Consider the following 24,268-nt stretch of genomic DNA (forward strand, 5'->3'; position numbering starts at 1 on the left):
CTCTCCAGAAGAGTCCAGGAAGCAAAGGTAAAGTGGTAGTGGTGATACTGCCATTTTTTAAAAACACATATGGTATATTTCTGCCTATTAATGGTATTTATTTGTAAATGGAAAAGCGGTATTGAATTACTGTTGAATGGAATTAAAAATGCAAGACTTCAGTGTTTAGACTTCAACTAAGAAGCACGTGTATCTAGCGGAACCTTAGTTTCCAGAACACATGCATGTGTGTTCCAGGCTTTTCCATTCTCTGCCAGACGTGGACTAGAAACAACACAGTAGCCCAGAGAGCTTTCTCTCTTTGGGGGAAAGAGGCATTGCCTTGCAGGATGTGATCCATGAGCTGGAGTTCAGGCCAAATCTGAAGAGTTCAGTAGTGGTGCTGTTGTGCCACTGAGATCTTAATGGCCAAGTATCAACTTTATGAAATAGTGCAGGGCTGGATTTTATTACATAAATCAACTTCCAATCTGAAAGACAGCACAGGCTGTTAGAACTAAGTCCTAAATCTGTGATCACATTCCCCTCTGAACCATGCTGTGGCTCCTCTGGTACCTGAGGTCAGCCTTCATCACTGTCTCAGGTTAGTGGGAGAGGAGGTAAAAGATCCTGCTGTGGGACTCTCCTGTAAATAGAGAGGAGAGAGAGAGTTTCTCTTGAAAACCTATGTGGAATTGCCATTAGTCTGCAAGTCTCCCATGCAAGAACTTATATGAGAGAAGAGTATCAGTAGCGGGAAGCTCCCACCAAGTCCAATCCAATCCTTGGTTGTGATTGTAGACTGATTTCTCTCCACCAAAATAGTCTTTGAACCAATAAGAATAAATGTGATTTCTGGTCTTGCTTTTGGCAAATAGTAAACAAAATGCTTATGTGGGTGTACATAAGAAGAATCTCCATTAATATTAAGGGAATTATTTTCTGAAGTCGTTCAGGTGGGAGATCTTGAGCGTACAGGAGGTCTGAACTTTTGCCAAAGGTGCAGAAATCGCCTTGGAAATTTTACCCACTGGAAGAAGGGAAAACCTGTGTGGAAGAAGGCAGTAGGTCTAATCTTAAAAAGGGATATTGAGGAGCAAGACAAGGACTGATAAGACAGAAAGAAGGTTGATCAGCCAAGACATTTACACTGGGGAGATCATGAAATGGAAGTAAGAGAAATGAAAATGACAAATGTCAACCTGATTTATGTTTGTTTCCAGCACCAACAAATGGTGAAGGACAGGCAGAGATGTGTGTTCTAATTCTGGGTGGCCATTTTGCTTTAGTTTTCACTAAGGTAGTTTGGAGGAGGAGATGTGGGGAAGGTGCATGAGGTGATGGAAATAAAAATGTGAACTTGTGAGATGGGAAAACCTTTCTTCATCTTCACACTTTGGGGAAACAGATGCTCTTTGTCTGAAATCTAGCACATGAAACTATGCCTTGGCAAGACCTTTTTGAAAAAGGTTATAAAATGGAAGATGGTGCTGTGCATCTGAGAACTGAATTGATATCTAAAAGAGAGATGAATAGGAGATCCAGACAGCTGCAGACTTGCTGATATTACTTTGTGTATGCAAGGTTTAGAACAAGTCATGATAGAAAGGAGAATTAGGCCAGTTAATAAAATAGAAGAATAGGCACAATGGGTTTATGAAAGAATTGTGCCTGACTAGGCATTCACACGGTGTGGGATTCATCAATGTATATGGATATCTCTGCCTGAGCTGCTCTGAATCCCATAGGGAGAAATAGGCTTTTCTAGGGTGTAATTAATTTAATCGTAAATTAGATGTTAAAAACTGATCTAATTTTGTCCTGAAAGTGCCCATTTCTCTCTTTTGATGGTAGATGGAGCCAATCGTAACTGGCTCAGAAGTAGCATTCTCATACCAAATAGCTGTAGGTCACTGAAGTTAGCCCACAAAACCATGCCCAAGCGTGGTTAACTCCTAACGCCAAGAGCGGGCCATGAGAAAGACCCCATGCGCTGCAATGTTACCTTGCTGTTTCCAGTTAGATAAGGAAATATTAATACAATTGTACAAGGCCCTTGAAAACCTTCCCCTGAATATCGTGTACAAACCTGATTCATCCTCTTAAAGACAGGTCAGCCTGACCAGGAACAAGTGAAAGGAAGACACTAAATGAATTTAGTTTCTTCAGGCATGTTGAACAAGGGCTGGGAGTTGCATCTATTCCCTGTAAATGTCACCTCAGAGATCACCATTTAGGAACAATAGGCAGTGCTGGTGCAGAGAAGCTTGGCTCGATTTTAGCCTGCTTGTAACCATAGTGAGGTCTTCCAGTTTTGGGGCAAGGCTCTCTGTTAATGCAACACTCTGCAAGCACGCAAAGGTGGTGCCATGGTTACCAAGGTGAACTCCAAGCAGCAGAAAACTCTTCCCAACTGAGTGCTTCTAGGTACAGAGACTCTGGTTGCCATCTGGGGTCCACCCAAACTACTGACTCCTTTTCTTCTCTCAGAAGAGCAATGGTGTGGAGTTGCACAATGCAAGTGGGATTTACAGTGTCTGTGGGGCCACAACTTTTGGTGCAGGGGTGCTCCAGGAGGCATCCCTCTCCAGTCGTGGTTTCGCCCTTGTTCTGAGCACCCAACTGCCTCATTTAGCTAGCTAGCATGCTGCGGAGGAGGCCAAACAGTTGTCTGGTATGCAAGGTGAGGAGAGTCAAGGGCGCTGCGAGTGCATAAGAGGATGATGCTGGCTGTGGCCATGGATTTCTTGTCTGAGTTAGCACCGGGATCCAGCTTCTGGTTGTCAGCTGTGTGAGACAGCTGGGGCTGTAGGGCTGCCTGGAGCTGTCAGGGCCACAGCTGTGCAGCCTGCAGGCTGGAAATAAAAGGCTTGGGGAAAAGAGGAGGCTTGAGGAAAAAGGTGCCCTTGGCCAAGTGAAAAATTTGTTGTCGCACCCTGGTCTGGAGTTTGCACGTGCTATTTTGGGTACAGAAGCTGATGTGGAGAAGCCTGTAGTCACTTCAGGAGCCTTGTCTGCCTTGGCCCACAGCCTGCAGCAGCTGGGCCGCTTGCCATTGCATTGCACAAACTCCTCGTTCTCGTCTCAGCCCCGGACCTCGCTGCTGCTGCAGAACTGATCCTTCTTCCCGGGCGACGCACCGCGGGAAGGGTGCACGCGGGTCGCGTCAGCAAGGCTGGTGCCTCTTCCCAGGGATTCTTACTGCTAGGCTGGGGTTGTTTTTCATGCATAAGGTGTTGTGGGTAACGTAGGAGAGGTTGGGAAGGAGGATTCTGCTCATTTTGATTTCAGTAGTTTCTGAATATTGTCACCCCAAACTGCAGTCTAGCATGCCCTGTAGGCTTTATAGTCTCTGGCATTCATACCAGGCTCAAGATTGGTGCATCCCTCTGAGAAAGAAATCCAGCAAAGCGGGCAGGAGACCTGCATGGATGAGCATGGATGAGCAAGGAACTACTGGCAAAACTCCAACAGAAGAAGGAAGTCTACAGAATGTGGAAAAGGGGACAGGCCACTTGGGAGGAATATAGGGACGTTGTCAGAGTGTGCAGGGATGCAACAAGGAAGGCTAAAGCCCATTGGGAATTAAGTCTGGCAAGGGATGTCAAGGACAACAAGAAGGGGTTCTTCAAATGCATCAATAGCAAAAGGAAGACTAGGGAAAATGTGGGCCCGCTGCTGAATGGGGCGGGTGCCCTGGTAACGAAGGATATAGAAAAGGCAGAGTTACTGAATGCCTTCTTTGCTTCAGTCTTTACTGCTAAGGCCAGCCCTCGGGAATTCCAGACCCTGGGGACAAGAGAGGAAGGCTGGAGAAAGGAAGACTCTCCCTTGGTCGAGGAGGATCAGGTTAGAGATCATTTGTCCAAACTTGACATCCACAAATCCATGGGCCCCGATGGGATGCACCCACGAGTGCTGAGGGAGCTGGCGAATGTTATTGCTAGGCCACTCTCCATCATCTTGGAAAGGTCATGGAGAACAGGAGAGGTGCCTGAGGACTGGAAGAAAGCCAATGCCACTCCAGTCTTCCAAAAGGGCAAGGAGGAGGAGCCAGGAAACTACAGGCCTGTCAGCCTCGCCTCCATCCCTGCAAAGGTGATGGAACAGCTCATCCTGGAGGTCCTCACTAAGCACGTGGAGGACAAGAAGGTGAGCCGGAGTAGTCAGCACAGATTCACCAAAGGGAAATCATGCTTGACCAATCTGATAGCCTTCTCTGACGGGAGGACTGGCTGGGTAGGTGAGGGGAGAGCAGTGGCTGTTGTCTCCCTGGACTTCAGCAAGGCTTTGGACACTGTCTCCCATCCCATCCTCATAGGTAAACTCAGGAAGTGTGGGTTAGACGAGTGGACAGTGAGGTAGATTGATAACTGGCTGGATGGCCAAGCTCCGAGGGTTGTGGTCAGCGGTGCAGAGTCTAGTTGGAGGCCTGTAGCTAGCGGTGTCCCCTGGGGGTCAGTACTGGATCCACTCTTGTTCCACTTATTCATCAGTGACTTCGATGAAGGGACAGAGCGCACCCTCAGCAAGTTTGCTGATGATACTAAACTGGGGGGAGTGGCTGACACGCCAGAAGGCTGTGCTGCCATGCAGAGGGACGTGGACAGGCTGGAGAGCTGGGCAGAGAGGAACCTCGTGAAATTGAACAAAGGCAAGTGCAGGGTCCTGCCCCTAGGGAGGAAGAACGGCATGCAGCAGGACAGGCTGGGGGTTGACCTGCTGGAAAGCAGCTCTGCCGAGAAGGACCTGGGAATGCTGGTGGACAGCAAGTGAAGCATGAGGCAGCAGTGTGCCCTTGTGGCCAAGAAGGCCAATGGGATCCTGGGGTGCATTAGGCAGAATGTTGCCAGCAGGTGGAGGGAGGTGATCCTGCCCCTCTACTCAGCCCTGGTGAGGCCTCCCCTGGAGTCCTGTGTCCAGTTCTGGGCTCCCCAGTCCAAGAGAGACATGGCACTCCTGGAGAGAGTCCAGCGGAGGGCTACCGAGATGATTAGAGGGCTGGAGCACCTCTCCTATGAAGAAAGGCTGCAAGAGCTGGGCTTGTTCAGTCTGGAGAAGAGAAGATTGAGAGGAGATCTCATCAACGTGTACAAGCATCTGAAGGGGGAGTGTCAAGAGGATGAGGCCAGCCTCTTCTCCGTGGTGCCCAGCAACAGAACAAGAGGCAACGGGTAGAAACTGAACCACAGCAAGTTCCATCTGAACCTGTGAAAAAACTTCTTCACTGTGAGGGTGACAGAGCATTGGAACAGGTTGCCCGGAGAGGTAGTGGAGTCTCCTTCGCTGGAGATATTCAAAAGCCGTCTGGATGTGATCCTGGGCAATATGCTCTAGAGGAGCCTGCTTGAGCAGGGAGGTTGGACTAGATGATCTCCAGAGGTCCCTTCCAACCTCAACCATTCTGTGATAACTGAGCTGCTTGTTTTACTTTTCTGTAGGAAAAACTTTTCTGGTTTGCTTTCTAGTGGTAGTTCTAGTTTTCTTTACTTCCTGTCTTGTGCTCTTTTGTAATGAAGGAGGGTTAAACCTTCCTGCCACAAGATATAGTGGAAACTTCTGGAGTCTCCAAACAAGTGAAGGTCCCAAATGTTATGGTGTTTGCTGAAATGTGCCCCTGAGGGCACAAATGGCTCTCCTGTGACTTGGTACCTTTGAAGAACTCTAAAAAGGTATGGATGGGGGGGGAACTCTTAGGACCCAATTTCCGTTTCTCTGGACCCTCTGTCCCACTTGAAGTGAGAGTTCAGGTTAGAAGACGTGTCATCATCCACTAATTCTGAAAATGTTATTCCTGTGTTTCCTATCGTTTTGGCCTTCCCAGTGCAGCTTCAGGGACAGCTTTTCTGATGCCAAAGGTAGCTTCACACCTCTAATCAGCGTGTTGCTGCTGTTAACGTTCTCCCTTTTAAAAGGACAAATTCAAAACGAGTATCTACATCATTCTGTTATTAATAAAGCTGAGGGGAAAAAAATAAAGCAATTAATTGGATATTCCCTTTTAAGATAATTTCCTTTTGCTGCATGGCTAGTTCTCCTCCTTGCACGATCAAATCTCACTGGTACAAATATTCTTAGAAGATAACTTTTAAGCTTAAATCACATTCTCCGTTAAAAGTATTTGTATAAAGGTTCCACTCTCTGCAATTAATCACGCAAGGCCCTGGATTCAGTGACATTCTCTACTCAGGAAGCAAACAATACGCCGTGTCTGTGCTCCATCACAAGAGCCTTTTGCAGGCTGACTTTCAATGAGTGACCCAGGACCACAGTGGAATTTAGCAGCAGAAAAATAATTTGAGGGAATTGTGATGTACACACAAAGAAGATGAACTAGTCAAGCAATTTGTTACAAATGGCACCTTCAGCCCTAGGCATGGATGAATAACTTTTCTTTTTCCAGGAGGAATTTCTGTTTTATTTTTGTGCATTGTTAATAATGAATGCTGGGGTCTGCCCAGGGCTCCAGGTTTGCAGTTAAGAATCCAATGTCAAGAAAAAAAACCCATAATAAATACCTATGAACGGATTTCAGTCTTCGCTATCCTCAAACATATGCTAACAGCTCCATAATGTGAAGTTCTCACGGTTTCTTCCTGCCAGCCTGTCTCTTACGATGCCTGTAAAATCTCTTATCGTAAGAGGAGAAAACTTAACCAACCAAACAAACAAACAACCCCCACATCACTCCCTAGCTTCTGCTGGGTTTCCCAAGTCGTTTTTGTATTAATGCTTTAAATAGTAAGTTCTCCACAGTAGGATGCCCCTGCTAAAGGCATTGAATAAAAAGTCTGGAGCCTAATCCAAGCCTTGCTAGGTGCTTTCCCATAGACTGCAGTAAGAGTTGGACCAAGTGCATAGTAAGTAACTCTATAAGTTTATAGCTTATAAAGTTTTGAATAAGGCAGGACAAAGGACCTGTCAGCATACTGTGAAAGGCAGCAGCGTTTTAGCAACGCTCCTAGCACCTTGGAATTGCTTGCCTGTGTTGGTTGGCACTGTCTGAAAAGGTGGAACTGTTTCGAGGGCTTTGTGAGCAGGTAGGTATGTTTGCATTGAGAAAACTTCTTGCTTTGTACTTTGTGCGCTGGAGATGGTCTTTTCTTGGATCAAATTAGCTTAATCTGTAAAATGAAGTAAGGAGGGTTTATGTCCTTGTTGCTGCTTTCACATTTGAAGGTTGTCTGAAAGGCAATGGAGTCATCTCAGTTCTGCTTGTAAAGATGTGTCTTTTTCATTTAATAACTTGCTGTCTTATTTCTACAGCCTCCTGGGATGGAGAGGTCACAGTGCTGTGTAAAGGAAAGCGGAATAGTTGAGATAGTTTTAAATGTTTTTACATTTTACTAAAAAGTTTAATGTTTCCTTAATTCCCTGTAAACACTCAGGAGAGAACATCTTTGTTTAAAAATTCAGAACCTACAAAAGGCTTGAAACAACTGCTCTTTGCTCGGGGGGATTCACAGCACTACTGAGAGTTATTAATATGCTCACGGAGGAGGAGCAAAGCTGTAATATCTGCTAACTAGTGCCCAGAATTAAGCCAGTGTTACTTAACTCACCTGCGAGCGCAGCATAGGGACTAGTAATGTCAGTGCGAGAGCACTGACGTCTGTGAACGGGAAGTGATAGGATGTGACCTTCCTTACATATAAGTTTTCAAATAATACCTAGTTAGTGCTTGGATTGCCAACCTGTGTGTGCTTGGTTTAAAAAACAAACAAACAAACCCTGAGCTAATGTTAATGTTGCACAGTTGTAGATGAGCAATTAGATACATAAAGAACTATTTCCTAATGCTTGTGATATGTATAGCTACCAAAGGCCCCACAATGTCAGAGTGTCGCTTTAGGCAATGCATGCAAATACACAAGTGTTGCACCAGAGATTTGTGGTAAATGTTGTCTAGTAGCAAAGGATTATTTTTGACTTGTATAAAATAAGCCCTGTGAAAGCTCTTGGTGGCGGTGGGAAGGGGACTGGCCTACGAGTGGTTGTGACTATGGCCCTGTTTGAGGAGTCACATGGAGGCTGACGTCACGTGTTTGAATATTAAACTGGGGGGATAAGTCCTTGGCTGGCTGCAAGAAACATCTGGGAAGGTAAGTTGCTGAGGGCTTAATTCTAAAGACCGAACTTCTGTGACAGCGGAAGGGCCTTGCCGTTAATGTTGGCTTGCTCCTTGGTGGATGCTAAAAATTAGAAATGGCAATTATAGCAGGCTGTTCTGGGAAGTCCTAGCCAGGGATAACCAAAGTGCAGAGGAAAATCCTCAGATAACCCCATGTTTGAGAAGTATAACTTAAAGAATTTGTTTAGTAAAAGGGTAAATGGATGCAAAAGAAGTGTCCCAATAGTAAATGCATCAGTAAGATTGCTGGGCTCTGTTCCAGCTATAGATTAGTGTGGACATCCAGAAATCAACAAAAGGTACCTTGAAACTACATTCAAAGTAGCAGAAGCGCCGTCACAGTCTGTAGAGGAGAGGGACTTGGGATATCTGCCTTGGTGCCACCTCTAGGATCGTTCCTGAGTAATGGGTAAACAGTCCTGTCTATTTTCCGTGCTGGGTCTGGCTGCACATCGTGAGATTCGTTTGTCATGACAACCCTTTATAGCAGGTTGTTTTCCTAGAATAGCTGAAGCTTTGAAGAACTCTGTCCTAATTTCTTCAGCATGTGACCATTTTGATTCTAAATGAGATGTTTTGTAGACAGACCCCAAACGTCACTTGCCTGGGTGGCTCTAGCTCAATTTGTTTTATTTTTCATATACTAATTCCTATGAGAAGCAGCTTGCAATTTCTATTCTGCTGTTAAGGTGTCTCAGTTGTGAAGACAAAGTAACATGTTTAAGTAAATTAGTATGTAAAAACTGTGTCCTTAAGTGTTTGATTAATGCTTGCAGAAGTCTTTGGAAGCCATGTGTTTGGGGCTGGAAGCTAGGCAATGTATGTGCCTCTGTCTTATATATTACCTGTAGTGGGAGCTTGGGAAGAAATTGTAGACACTGCAGGAGGAAAGGGCATGAATATGTCCTTGCATTCCCCCTCCCTTTCCCCTCTTCTTAAGGAAAAGATCTTTAGTAGGGGAAGCTTGATGTAGGTCCAAGATGTTCACGCTATTGGAAAATACTGAAATCTGCTATTAACACTTTGAAGCAATGTTTTCTCCAAAAAATCCATTTCTTCTCTAAGAAAGAGAAGAATTGTAAAGAAGAATGATGGCAGAAACGGAGAGGTGTTGGAGGAAGGCAGCACAAAGTACTTGTAGACTGAAAAAAGGTACTTGCTTTACACTGAGGAAGCTGAGAAGAGCTTGGAGCCCTGATCTGAAAGAATTTCCTTGGGAGAAAATCTCTGATAGAGGAGAGGGGATAGTTGGATGCTTCAGCCTGGGCTCTGATAAGGCTAAAAATTAGTTCTTGACAAATGAAGTCTTGGAAATGAGATAACAAAGGGAATTAATCATTAGCACAGCTGAGTGACAGATGTGTCAGTTTTTTTCCTGCTGTGAAACGTTGAGTTTGGATGTCTTTCCAAACAAACTGCTTCTTGATACTTTGTGTTCAATATGGAAATTGCTAGGTGGCAATTCCAGCCTCTACTTTGCCAGAATTGGTAAAGTTTCGGGGAAAAGAGGCCAAAGGAGGTGTTCCGAAAGGCTCCTGAAAGCTATTAATCTCGTCTGATGACAATCCAAGCCCTGTATAGCCCAAAGAATTGGGAACTGCTTGAATAAATTATGACTCACAAATGTTTTTTTGGGGGTCTTTCTCTAAGGAGAAATCTAGATGAGTATAATTTGAGGAGGAGGTACAATCTGTGCTGGAAAGCCTGAAGGACCCACGCGCCTTGTGATGAATGATCAAGTGGGATGAATCTTTGTAGATTTTGAAGGCTAGAAAGGCCTGTAGTGATGATTTGTGTAGATTATCCCACCTATTGCAGCTCAGACTTTTAGTAGCCCTAATATGTTGCAGAATCTACCTGGTAACTTTGCAGAGACCCCTTTCGAAACGTGAAGGTTGGCTGTACTCCCAACTCTTGTGGCCCCTCAGGGGTGCTTCTCTAGGTCTTGAGGCATCTCTGTCCCAGGCGCCTGTCTCTCCAGAGAAGGGTTTTAAAACTGCGGCTCCTTTCTGATTTACTGTGGTGATAGCCATGCGTCTGACTTCAGTTCAACCTCCACAATTGTGTCAAAGGCAGTAGCTGAGACGACAGCCCCAAGCCCTCTTCCCCAAAGCAACAACGTGTTCGGTTAGGACACCAGCAATACAGTGGGAGTGCTCTGCACAACAGTGCCTTGACTGTGCGCCAGTCAAGTTGGTGCGCCAGAGGTGTTACCGGTATCTCTGAGTGGCTGGTGTGTATTGGGCATGTGCTTGTCCTTCCGTTCCAGCGTGAATCGGTTCCTCAAATTCCCAACAGTTTTGGTATTTAGGTTAAGGGCCACTTCTTATGTAGGCAATTGTGGGAGCTTGCCCTAATCATCCCTTCCTCCCCTTTCCTCTCCCACACACTGCAGCAGCTCCCGTCAGGTAAGGAATACCAATTTATGCATAATGACCTCTACCTGATGTGATTGTTTCTACGGCCTTTGTCATATCTCTGTGCTTCCAGAACATCAGCTCTGTCACACCTGTAATTTATTCCTGAGCTGTAACATATCTTTTGGAAAGATGCCCAGGTTTGACTTCAAGTGACGATGAATTCACAAGGTCCCTAAGCCAGCTGCTTCAACAGTTAGTCACCTTTGCTGCCTTAATTTGCTCAATATCTTCTTTCTGCCTGCTACATCTTACTGCATCTCTTTCTGCTAGCTTTAAGACTATTATCAGATACTTCTTCCCAGCTAGGTATTTGTATGAGGAGCTAGCTGCATTTTAATCTTCTCTTGGATAAACTGAGTAGAATGAATTTCCTACTATTTTTACCTTTAGAGAACTCAAATCATTCCTGTCACCCTCTGCTCAAAACCATGGCGCTATTTATCATGTTGTGGTGGCTCTCCCTTCACCTACGTTTCCGAGTATAAACTGTCCGATAGGGATGATATCAGATAGGTTTCTGTTTGACAGTTGCATTGAAGATATTCTGGAAGTAAGAGGGCCTTTCTAATGTGATCCTATTTATGAGATTTCTCTTTTGCAAAAGCAGATTTCCCTTCTTTGTATGTCAGTCACAACTTACAAGGGAAATAAATGTACGCATGTGGCAATTTTGCCTGTTTGAGGAGTCTGGCAAGAGCCCATCTCCCAGCGTGGTGGAGGATTCTGCGTGCAGAAAGTGATTAAATGTTTGTCTAGCGAGCAGAGCAGTACGCTGAGCTGCCTGGAGGAAAAGCAGGCCTGTGGGACTTGAGCTAAGCTCATTCATTTTCTGATCCCTGAACTAATCTAACTGAAAGAAGAAAATACAAAATGAGAGCAATTCTGCAGTCTTTGCAACTATGTCTCTAATTGGCAAAGCCCAGACAAGAGGCTTCTTGTGTTAAACGAAGTCCGTGGGAAAAGATGTAGTTTCCTATGCAGGCCTTGTGGCACTGAGGTCTCGAGGCAAAACTGCTCCGAAGGGCAGGGATTGGGGTCCTCTGAGCAGGAAGGACGACAGCGATGCTGAAGTTGATGCGAACCGTAGCACATCAGGTATGTCTCTTCCCTGCGTCGCAAAGAGATTTTGAGATCTTGCGTTCAAGCAAGAGACAACGCTAACAGGCGCGTGTCCCCTGCGGTGCTTGTGGGTGCCGCGCGTCTGCTGCCTTGGGGAGAGACGGGGAAGTCATCTGATGACAGCCAGGAAGCCGGTGCGCTGAGGTGTCTCATTAGCGTGCCTGGCAGGTCGGCTTTAGCGTTTAGCTTGTCAGCTTGCTCCTCTCGTGATGCTCTCCCCGACTCACCTGTTGCAGGTTGACTGGAAAGCTGGAGAGCAGATGCTGAGCTTCCGTGTGTGCGTGTTTGTGTGTGCGCCTGCACAGTATCCAGGAAAGCTGAGCGCTGCTCCCCCGTCGGAGCTCCGCTGAGCAAATATTGAGCACTGCAAGAGGATATTAATAAAAGCCCCTGTGTAGACTTGTTAGGCAGGAAATGCCAACTACAAACGAGTCTGGTAGAGCATTAAGGACGCTTGTCAGCATGCAGTAACTGTAACTGCGTAAAACTAAACACGTTCTAACGGTGCTGCCAAATGGCTCATAAATCTTATCCCAAGCATACATCTTGTTTTGCTCTAACTCTAACCAAGAGCAGTCTGTTGAGATGGAAGAAGTGCACCGTGGTGCTGTTTCCTTCAGAAGTAGTTGATGACTGTGTGCTGAGTCCTGTTAAAGGATTTCTATCCGGAGATAACAGTCAAATCTCACATCCTCAGGGAGGATTACTTTGCTCCCAACTTGATGAAAGCATCTTAGGGGCCTGAAATAGTCGGAAAGCTCTGGGAGCTATGAAGGAGGCTCAAGTAACAATAAATGAAACTATTGAAATTACTTCCTACTAATGCAGATCTGAAAGTACTGGTAACATTTCAGCTGATAGATTGGGAGCAATGATTATGCAGATCCTTGATTCTGACCAGGTGGGATTTATTGAAGTCAGCCTGCTGCCACCCGTAAGCAACAGACGAAAATTATGGTCTGCACTGGGAAAGAAATTTGCAAACCCTGGTACAAAATGAGTAATAAGGGTAAATCAATTTGAGATGCGCTGCACTTATTCTGGGAACAGCAGAACGTGCAGCACAGCATTTAGTTCAATTGGTAGCGTTAGATAAAATGCGACATTTCAAATGTAGACATTTACTGGTATTTCATTTATTTTTAGAAGTACGCTTGGCTCTTGTAATCCTACGTCGTTTTGGTGTTGCAGCAATATTATCAGGAAGAGAGATAGTGATACAAATACTGTGTTCCTTCTTGAGCACTGTCCCCATGTTTCTTTAGGTGTCGGTAGCAATTAGAGCCTGAAGACCTGCATGATTTACTGCAACCTGCCTGGGTTACTCAAGGACAAAGCATATTGCACACAGTGCTCCCCACTACTGCTGCATCACTGCCTGGAGCCTCCCGTGTCCAGATCCTTTCTTCGTCCAGTCCCCAGATCTGTTCTCAGTCCTCTTCGGGGTGCCGTTCTGCAGGCTCTGTCCCCTGCTTTTGGGCAATCCCTTTGGGAATGTGCCATCTTACAGTGCACATCCCCTGGCCTCTGCTTTCCGCAGGGAAAGCTTTGATTCTTCTTCCCCAAACCTGTGCCTGGCTTCAGCAGCTCGCTCCTCCCTGTGGCCCTTGGAGGGGGTCCAGAGGAGTTGAAGCTCCCCGACACCCTCGTGAGCTGGGTGGCCAGCAGGTGTTTGCAGCAATGCAGGGAGTTTTCTGCAGCAGGACAGCTTCTACCAGTTCATCTGAACACTGTATTTATAAGTGCCTTTTATACTGGAGTGGAAAAGTCAGCCTTCCACACGTGTCAATGCTGGCAGCATCTCCTGCTTCCTTGCCCGCTGGCGTCCGGCGTTGCCTTCCTCCGTGCGTTGCTCTTCCAGGAGCTGCTTTCAGCATTTGGCCCAGTTACTGGTCTTGCGCGGCAGCTCTGGGCAGGGCTGCTGCGAGTAACAAGCCCCAGCCCTGCCCTGTCCGGGAGCCCACCAGCTTTGGTTGTTAGCCGTGCAAAAACGAGATGAAATGTCTGTGAAGAGAAGATACTCTCCGCTTTCCACACTTGTGGAAGATGAATTAAAATTATCTTTGCTTTTTTTCCTTCTAACAAAGAACTGTAATTAAATGTCCCTTTTCTTAATGTTTCCTACGGTAATTTGAGACAACTTATTACAGACTCAATTGCTCTTGCTACTGTATAAAACAGCCTAATTGTGCCCAGCACCCCGAGCAAGGTCAGGGGTCTGGTGTGCGAGATGCTGCACTAGTGTACGTTAAGATGTGACTCCTGCTTTAACGACCTCATTTGCAGATGATAGTTAGTATCTGTGAACTCCCAAAGGAACTCTTTTATAGAAATCTTCCCTGAACAATAGGAACTACAAGAATACCATAATTTTCTGCGATTGCTTTTAAAGAGGAATGGTAAGCTGTGGAGAATATTACACGTACCTTTGCCAGTCCGTGCTCGGGCATGCTGATATGATGGACCACAGGAGAATAAGCTTTGTTCAGTAAAGCAGTGTTGCTCAGTAGGAAGTTTCCTATATGAAAATCTACCAAATAAGGGCAACAGCCTAGCTATGAAGTGTCAACATAAAACTTCAGCTGTGGAAAGGAAAATATATTACAGCTCCAAGGAGAAAATGGAAAGAAGTTCAGCATGCTTTAACATGCATACTTTGCTAGGACTTCTACCATTCAGTCAGACCCACTTCCCTTAAAACAAATTGCTGTCAATTAAAAAACAAACTGTCCCATGTGTATGAGTGACTGGGCTGTTTTTTTTTTTTATTTGTGTGCGGTTTTTTTAAAACTATTTACTTCATGCACTTACAGTAATTGAAACGCTAGTTATGTTGGATGAGTCTTTAAATGCCCTGGCCTCACTATATCTTAACAAATGTCATGGGAAAAGGACATTTAATTATAGCCAGTTTCTGGGGGAGAAAAAAAAAATTAAAATAAATAAATCAAGATTCAATTAATACTAACGTCTGTTTGAAAAAAATACGGTAAATGTTTGGGTAGGTAAGGAAGCATGAGCAATCATTTGAAGCTTTGAAAGGATACTGCTCTTGCAAATTCATGGAAAATTAAAATGTATTAGCAGCTCAAGTACTTTGCATAGGGACAAGTTGTAGCTATTCCCAGGCAATTGCCTACACTGTGCCCTGGTGGAAACGCTCCACGGTGGTTTGTGCCAGGCTGTGAGCGCTGGCTGATGCCTGCCCTTGGCTTCGTCAGGTAGCACCGGGAAAAGGCCGCGGTACTCGCCTGCACCTTTGTCCTTGCCGAGCCCCTTTGGCTGGGGTGCTGCTCCCCACCACCACTGCTAAATCCATCCTCATTCGATGTTGGCCCCACGGGGCTCTCGGCAGGCTGCTGGATCGGGAGAGGAGCCGCGTGCCACGATGGTGAGCGGTGTTTCCCTCTCTTTGGGGCTAGAGGTTTCCCGGAGCTGCAGCAGCAACGTGGGGGCTGGAGTGGGAACGCCGCTGCCCAGGAGGCGTCGGAGGCTTCCCTGGAGTGGTGGGAGCGCGGAGCTGCAGCTTAAGGTACTCCAACGAGATAAGAGTACAGGTTACATGTAGCTCTTGGCCCCTTGTGACATAAACTTGTTTCCTTTGTGAGCGCTGAAGCAATAAAACGTATGGAAACAACCAACCCTGAATGGCTGGTTTAGTTGGCCTTCAGGTGAGTTTATACAGGAGCTGATATGTAGCTAAAGTGGGAAGACTTTTCCTGCTATTAGCAGATGTTGGTGGCTGCCACTCCAAACGTGGTTGGCTGTAAATCAGCTTTTTTACCTCTGCAAGATTTTTTGTTTTTCTTGTTTTCACAGAGCTTAGAATAGCATCAAATTCTTGTCCTTCCACCCACCCCATTCATCCTCTTGTGTGCCTCTGCTGCAGGCTAAAAATTCCTAGTTTCCTAAAGTGAACTCAAAGCTGACAGAAATCCCCGGGGATGGCAGTTCTCCGGACACACAGAAAATGGCCAGCCACCTCGGCTGGGCCTTAGCGATGCCCTGGAGCTGGGTGCTCCCGCATGCTTTTGGGCACCTGTGGCAGGACTGGGTGGCACCGACCGGGTGCAAGGTAGCTTAGTCTTGAAAGACGGCCACTGTGTTGGGTTGAAATGATGTAAACCTCCAGGTGTTGGTAAGAGCCGCTTGTTGTGGGTCTATGCAGTACGTGTAGTGGTGGTTGCTGATGAGAAGTTTGGCTTGGGGCAATGACTCAGCTGCATCTAAATGTAAGAGGCAAATTAACAAATATTCTTGCCAGCTGGGGAAAGGGATTCTTTGTCTTTCTGTTGGCTGAAAGTATTTACTATGCTGAAGCTGCTCTGACCAGCATGCTCCAGGAGACTTTGCATTTCAGCCTTAGTGTCCTAAGTGGCTGCTTGAAAGGAAAAATGTGTATAGCATTGATAAAAGCAAATGAGCAAGACTTGGCTGTACTCAGAATAGGTCTCCTTTCTCTTGTACATCTCAGGTGTCTCTGCAGTGATCCCTGCAGTCCCTCTCCCTGATGTTACCTGTGCCACAAACTTGGCCAGAGCCTGATTCATGCTGGACCTTGCAAATCAGAGCTGCCATTTCCCCTTTTTCTCAAGGGACAAGATGTAGGGTTTCCTGTTTTTCTTATAGGTCTGTTCTCTTCTAGTCATCCCTTCCTAGGCCTCAGGTGCATGGAATTGCACCTAGATTAATGTCGTTATATACCTGAATCGTTGTACGCTGGTATAGAGGGCTGGAACTGGGAGCATTGCTCCCCGTGAGGCGGATAAACTGGAGATTCCAGACTAAGCCAAATTGCTTTGGATTCAGAAGAGTTTCTTCATGATCACTTTTTCCCCTGAAACACTTAAGGTCATAACAATCAAGCTATGTGGTTTCTTATCTGTTGTTTCCATACTTGTTATGCTATGCCTAGCAGATAGACTTTTATACATGAACTCCTATGGTTACTGGTTTGTAATCTTTAATAATGCTATTTTTAGATTCTAAGAACAGCAACCCCAAATCAATATGTATTTTTCTAGCATAAACAGACCTGTGCCAACCTTGGACTGTGAATCTGATTTCTTTATGTTCAGAAACAGTGGTTCAGATTTTTTTAATTCTGCCTCTTTTTCACTTTATTTTGGAGGTATCAGAAGTTCATATCTGATTACTTTCTTTATTGCCTTTGCCTGCTTATTGGGACTTGGGCTTTTATTTTGCTTTTTTCTCCCTCTTCAGTTACGCATCTCTCTCTTTATTTTTTATCTTTGTAAGTTCCTGTCCTTCCTAACATGAAGTCTCATTCAAGAAGGTAAGATGAATCTCACTCTAATTTCAGGTGCTGAAATGAGCTTATATGTAGTGCCTGTGTTGTAAAGACTCCCTTTTTATTGGGTAAAGAGAAATATGCACTTCTAGGGTACAACTCACCTTGTCGTAAGATAGATCTAAGATAGATAGACTCTAAACTAGCTGAAATGTACTGCATCCTGGAAGTGCCCGTTCTCCTTCGACCACAGAGGGACTCTAGACAGGCTATTCAGACATAAGTTTCCGTGCAGGAGCCCCCAACTTAGAGGAGATAAATCCAAACTCTGATGCTTAACGCACTTTCAGGCCTGGAATAGGAACTCTATTATTCAAAACAAACTCTTCAATATTCTGTTTTACTCTCATATCTCTCTTGCCTGCATCTACAGTGGAAATTATTTTCCCACTGTGATACCTGAATTCAGCAATGATCGTGATTACGTTTTCTTTTCAAGTCCATTATTGAACTTTGGATAACCCACTCTCACACAAGCGTTCAGTTTATAAGTTGTAGAAGATCCTCGTGTTCATGCTGATGTTTTGCTGGCGGGGGTGCTCTAGCTGCTTGAAAAAAACCCCATAGAGAGTTTTCCTCCTTTTCTGTTGCTGCTCATCCTTGTGCAGAGCTGCTGAAGTCTTCTGCTCCATGCATGCTATACACCCCTGGGATTTTTTTTGAAGGTATAGTCTTTTCTCCTCTGTAAGTTCTCACAATATTCTTACGAATACAGCAGTGCCTAAAGGGCAAGGCACTGCAGAAGCTTATGTTCTCTTTTCCAGTGCACGGGAAATCCTTCGTGCTCCTACTTGCAAACATGCTGGATTTTGCAAATCTTTTCTTGGGTCTTGCATGTCTGACTTTGCACCTCTGTTCCTGTGGGGCTGGCTCTGCTAGCTCAGTTCCCAGGGGCACTGCCTGGTTTTCTCCCCAGAATCTGCAGCCTGGCTTGGCTGTGGTCTACAGCAGGGTAAATTCGCACTCCTCTTCTGAAGATGAAATCAAGTCAGGCCCTTTTTGGCAGACTTTTTTCAGCTTTGTGTCTCTGGCACTTTTCTCCCCCACTTATAGTCCAGTCTTAACCAAGGCATTTCTCTAGGCTACGTGTTTGATTCAGTGGGTTCAAATCTGCTACCTCAGAATATCTCAGAAGCTTCTCTCCATCTGGGAAACCAGGATCCCTTAAAATTTTTTGTAAAACTACAGTGGTGTTCTGTTTCTTTTCTAGTGGAGTCTAATAACCAGCTTGCTCTTCCCACTTAACTTACATAGTATTATGTAAGACTAATCTTTTTGACTGTGAAAAATTACATCTAATCGAGAGCCATGTTTTGCTTGTCTTCATTTTCAAGACATCTTCATAAAAATAAAATCTTGCATGAGCCTTTTTTGACAGTACTTCTGGTGCTAGGCATCTTAATGTCTCATATTTTCTCAATTCTAGCAGACACAAAGCAGACATTAAAATCCATTATTTAATTTTATATCTTGTTTCTCCTTTATCTTCTCTGTTTTATCCACTTGATACCCTGTGTTCTTAAAATTTTGTGTGCCAGTGGCTAGCTTTCTAGCAAATAAAGGCAGGAGATGATAACTTTTCTGAGGAAAAGCAGCAATTTTAGGAAGTTCCATTGCCTTGGTCTTGTCTTCATCGTAAAACTTTAGTCATATTTCACTGATGCTGCAATTCCTGTCTCATCCAGTAAGGCTTTCCTGTGTCTAGTCCAGAAATATAGCGTATGACTTCTTAAAGGATTTCTGCCTCTGAGAAGGGAGAAGACTCTGTGACATCTTGGGATATGTAGATACTCCAGAAGAAGACTTCTTTTGACCCAAGAACTTGCAACAAGATCCTGTATTTCCAGAACTATGTGTACGCTGTTGTTTTGAAATGCCCTTTTTTGGCAAACCCGCTCTTATCTGGCCTACTTAAAACAATATACCTTGCAATACTGTTACATGCTTTACTTCCTAGATGATTTCTGTGAGCTGCTCTGACAGGAATACAATGATTCAAGCCTGCAGCTGTATCCTTTGGTATACAAAATCCTGAAATGACAAATTAAGCTTTCAAAAATGGGCACAATGTAATTCCAAACCAACTGCAGAGCGTTGCTGTTCCCCTGTCTGATCACCCATCATGTTTTATGATTCTTTTTCTTCCCTTGCCCTATTATGTGCAGTGAAAAAATGGATTATTCTGAGCATTTGAACAGATAGTTTCAGCCCTCCTAATCTGCAGGAAAAAGATGCTGTAATATTTATTAGTTTGCCAATAAGGATGCCTTGGGGGAGGGGGGAAGGAGGTCTGAAATATAAACAAGGAGAAACAAATATATATATCAGAGGAGGGAAATGTAGTGTCAGATCACTATATTTTACAAAAAGTAGTATAGACAAAATAAAGTGGTATGTCCATTATCTGGAAACAGCCTGCTACCTTGGAGGAAGGGAAGTATTATCGTCTAACACCCCACAAAAACTGCAAATCAGCATACCTAGCAAACATAAGAGAGGCACCTTCTGATGCCTCTTTCTGATTCTAAATTAATTTATGAAAAGACAAAAAACCCCAAACACGCCAAAACCCTGACAAATATTCAGCCAGCTCCAGTTAGTGTTTCTGTGGAGATCATATCTAATTTTCTGTAGAATTACTTGGGGCCAAAATGTTATTTTAATGCTTTTTGCTTGGGTTGAAATATTCTGTAGCTCATTTCTTTCCTTATCCTCTAACTCGGAGGAAGCTGCTCTTGGAGGCTGCCACCCCTTTCCATGATTAATTGTTTCACATCCTGGAAAATGCAAGAGAAGGTGGCAGGTAAGGCGAAAACAATAATTCATTGTTATGACTGAGGCAAGGTCACAGACTCATAAGCTACGACGCACTTCCTCACTCTTATTAACAGCAAATCTGAATTTGTTGGTGGCTAGGTGCTGGAATAACGTCCAGGCTTGCCCTGTGTTAGCAGTGTGGATAATATGAAGTATTTCAGTGGAGGGAGTTTAATGAAAGGAAAGAAATTCTTGCATTAGATTGAATCTGGAGAACATCTACTCATTGTTGTATGTTGACATTTTGGGAGTGAAGGATGTAGGCTGACTCGCAGTGAACGCCACTCCATTTCTGAGCAGCTGGCAGTGACAGTGACAGAACCAATGATGGCAATGGGAGTCAAGATGCCAGCTTGGGAGGGGAGAGCTGCAGGCTCAGGTGTTGTTGGGCTGATGCCAGCATGGACGCAGGTACGAAGTGAGGATCTGGTGTCCCAGCTAAGGCATCCATAGTGCCCCAGTGACCCAGCAAAAGTGGTTTGCTTGGACAAGGATGGGATGAACTGTTTTGGAAAGTGACATGAACTCACCCGGACAGGTGGTCTCCTTTTGGACTCTTGGGGAAAAAGCCAAAGAAGGAAATGGAGGTGCAGAGATTTGGGACGAGTCATGGCAGGGTAGCTGAGGGTTTTTCCTGAAAAAAAGGGTAGCCTAAAGTTCAGTATTAGGTGGCTGTCCCCAGGTTTGTGTAAAGGCCAGAGGGAGGCTGGGCCTGTGGACCTGTGACAGACCCCCCCACCCCCCCGGGCTTGGGGGAAGCAAAGAAGGCTTCCAAACTGAGGCGTGGATCTGGATGGAAAGAAAGAAGGAGGAAAAAAACCAGCAGAAAAGACAGAATGAAAAGTAGAGGGGAGAAGAACTCTGCTGCATTCCCACCTTCTGAGCTCCTGCAGTCACCTCTGATGCAGCTGTTGGTGGCGGCTGCGTTGCTGCACGCCTGAGCTGCGTTTGCACCGCAGGTACTGGGGTCAAAGAGATCGCCGAACTTCCTCTGCTCAGCAGCGACGGCTGAGCATAGTTGGCTGGTTGAGCAAACAGAGCATTTCAGAATGGTAAAACAGAAAACGAGAGTCTGTCGTGAGGGGATTTTTTCAAAGCCCGGTTGCAGCTTTAACCTCAAGCGAGAAGGGTTTGGGGCTGGCAGACAGCAGGCTCCTGGTAACAGCTTGGTGCTTGAAGAGAATATCCAGACCATAGCAACTCTGAGCTTTGACCCCAGCTCAATAAATTGAACTATTACTTGGAATTTGAACATCCCAAGTTCAAATTCCACCTGGGGTAGATAATCCTCCACTGATATTTGGAGCATTAGTCAGCTGGGGAAGAGAGCAAGAGATTTGCCTAGCGGTATTGGTCTCGACCCTGGCTGGCTGCCCCTTTGCAAAGGGAGACCACGAGGATCATATGAAACAACCCAAGCCAAAAGGCTGTGATTCAGATGCAGCCAAATGTGAGAGTCATTACTGGAAATTAGAGTGACTTCACTGACCTGGATCTAGCTGCCCTTGCTTTGTAGGGGAGAGCGGGGCACAGGGCAGTAGGTCCCAGGCACGTGAGCGTTAGGAATGCAGTAGCCTGAAGCAGCAACGTCTCTTCTTATTAGCTGCCGGACAGCTCAGCAACCTGCAGGTAAATCTCCTGCCAAACCATGATGTACTGCTTACTGCAATATATGTGATACAGAGTGCTATTGGCGGGATCTGGCCTTTGAAGGGCATTTGAAATGAGTATTTTAAAGGAACTTTTCCCATTGTTTGTCCAACAAAGCCAGGTTCTTTGGGGTACAGGAAGTGGGTGTGCTCTAATGAAGAAGGACTGGGACTGGGTGTCTGGGTCTTCCTGTAAGAGCACGATATCAATTCTACATAGTGAAGACAATTCTGTGTGCATAACAAGTGCTGCCACGGCATCCACTTAAGTAGAAAGCTATATCATGATGCACCCTTTGCTCATTTGGGTTCTTCAGATATTGTCTGAAGTGTAATAGAAAGCAGAGAGCATACGCACAAGGAAAATCGGTTTCTTATTACCCTTGAGCTTGAAATGCATAATAGAGATACTGACATTTTTTTCCCCTGTAACTATATACAACTTTAGCTAAGCCGCTGTTTATTTTCATGTGTCTGAGTGTCTGTAGCTTCTGGAGTGCTCTTTCCCTCAGTATGTGTAACATAAGTTGTAAGTGATTTTAAGAGAAGCAGCCAGTTAGTGAAATGCTAAACCAATGCTCAAGCTGATTACATTTCATTTGGGTGTCTTTTGCTTCTCAGTTCTGGATCACCAGCCAACTGTGACTCAGGTTCCAGATAAGAAGCTAAATACAACAAGCTGCTATAGTAAGCAGCTTGCCCTCAGCTTTCCCTGCCCTCTTACAGTAGCACCAGGAGCAGATGGTCCGAATAAATAAGTTTAATAACTTTACACATAAGGGTGCAGTGATCCAAGGAACTCTTGCTCTCTTGGCTGGATTTGGAATCCCTTGTCTTCCATTACGGGCTAAAACCCTAAAAGGTATTGTGTACGTTTTTAACCTGGATGGCTGCATTGCTATGCTGTGCAGGATCTTGTATCATTCACAAGTACGAATTAACCCAAGAAGCCCAATTCATAGGCATGAACATTCAAGACCATTAAAGTTTCTTTGATTTTTGCAGCAAATTTGCTATGAGTGTTACCGATAAAGAGAAGTGTCAAGTCTACCCTCTGTAACTGGACAACTTAAGTGGTATTTAATTTTGTTTGTCTTGATAACGTGTATGATTTCATTTGGTCTTTTATATAAGATTTATCTCCTCATTTTTACAGAGATAGTAACAGGAGATTAAAAGAAAATAAGCATAGCCAAAAGGTGCCAGACCTGTTTTCCACTGGGATTTGGGTAGTGGTGAGAACTGGTGAGGCAGGAGATGTTCCAGATGCCAAGAAAGGCAGGGACAGAGGGCTCTTGTATGGGTAATGGGGAATATGGGGAATGGGCTCGGTATGAGGGAGATGGCAAAGGACATCTGCGACATTTCCTAGGTGCCATCATGTAATATTTAAAAAGCAAAAGGTGTGTTGAGGTGGCTCCAAGGCCGAAGAAGGGGCAGGTAGAGCTGTGGGAGGACAGAAAAAAAGGCAATTCTACTCCCCTATTTTTGATAAAGGAGAACAATACACGTGCTGAAGACCTGCAGTTCGGAAGGGAACATGTCATATTTAAGATTAGAGGTAATTTCATTTGAGTTGCTATATATAGTCTTTCTTATAAAGACTCTATTTCTATGGAATATTACATAGAAACTGTTACTATGTACCACCCTAGGAAAATATGGTTTCTGTCCCCCAGAGTTCTCAATCTGTTTCTGCAAGTTAAACTTGTTGACAGAGGTTAAATGGCAAAAGACAGAATATTTGAATCTGAATCATCAAATAGGTGGACAATGAAATCAAATTGGGGGAGAAGGTCTAGCTGGGAGATGAAGTTTCCTATGCTTATATGATCATACTTCTGAGGCGATGAAGGCTCCCACAGGCCTCAAGGAGCAGAGCTGGACTGGGGGTCCTATAAAGACTATTAGTTTTTACACAGAAGAGGAGGAGACTTGGGGCAGGGGGCGAAGGTAAAGCTAAATCTCTCTGCAAAAGCTTTGTTTTAATTTTCAAATGTTGACCGACATTTAATTCCAACCAGTTTGGCTGTTACTAGTGGCTGAGCACTGGAACAGGTTGGCCAGAGAGGTTGTGGAGTCTCTACCCTTGGAGATACTCAAAAGCTGTCTGGACACAGTCCTGGGAAACCTGCTATAGGTAACCCTACCTGAGCAGTGGGCTTTGCCCAGAAGATCTCCAGAGGTCCCTGCTAACCTCAGCGATTCTCCGATTCTGTGATACCTCAAATCACCCTGTCCATGTAAAGCTCATCAAGTCCTTGGTGGATGTGTGCACAGTCCCTTTGCTTCTCTCAATCCCTCCTCCCTCCTGCTGTTTGGAGACATGACTGGTGTGTTGCAGCCTTGCAGTAAAGCTTGAGGAGGTTTGCCCTGAGAGCGTAGCATGCCTTTGCAGCCTGTTTTCCCTAAGCGCAAGCCAAGGAAAACGGCAATAGACTGGCCCAAGGCATGTTGTGAAGCCAGAGGGTTAATGATGAGAAACATATGCCTTTAAAACTGGCACTGAAACTCAGCTCTCAGCGCTTTCTTCTCCCCAGGGGAGCGCAGGCAGCTGCTGCTTCCCGTGGGGGCCTGCACACCCATGAGCAGGGTGCTCACCGGAGGAGGAAGCTCCACCGACGCTATGCCTCAGAGCCCCTCTCCCACCTGCCCTGCCTCAAAATAGGGCCTCCACACATGTCTCAGACCCCCCTCTCCCCAAAGATGGTCTGAAAGCCTTCCAGGGACCCATACTAGGAGCTGACATTTCAGCCTGGGGCAGAGGTGGCCCGCGGGAACTCTCCTCATCATGGGGCAGAGGGCTTGTGTGGCTTCTCCTAATGCTGTAGGAAGAGCAGCT

At 45.2% G+C, this 24,268-nt stretch overlaps 1 long non-coding RNA gene across 2 annotated transcripts; it reads right to left on the reverse strand.

Annotated features, from left to right (window-relative positions):
• Window positions 1-8,729: 8,729 nt before the first annotated feature.
• Window positions 8,730-20,962, reverse strand: LOC138067529 (uncharacterized). 2 transcript variants are annotated; one of them, XR_011141663.1, is made up of 3 exons: window positions 20,654-20,962; window positions 20,308-20,411; window positions 8,730-19,737 (listed from the first exon to the last, which is right to left on the reverse strand). It is a non-coding gene; the product is annotated as an uncharacterized lncRNA (long non-coding RNA). The 2 variants fall into 2 exon arrangements; XR_011141662.1 differs by having other exon boundaries at window positions 8,730-13,653; window positions 14,076-20,411.
• Between the last annotated feature and the right edge of the window lie 3,306 nt (window positions 20,963-24,268).

The sequence above is a fragment of the Struthio camelus genome, chromosome 5, assembly GCF_040807025.1.
Source record: "Struthio camelus isolate bStrCam1 chromosome 5, bStrCam1.hap1, whole genome shotgun sequence".
Classification (NCBI taxonomy): domain Eukaryota; kingdom Metazoa; phylum Chordata; class Aves; order Struthioniformes; family Struthionidae; genus Struthio; species Struthio camelus.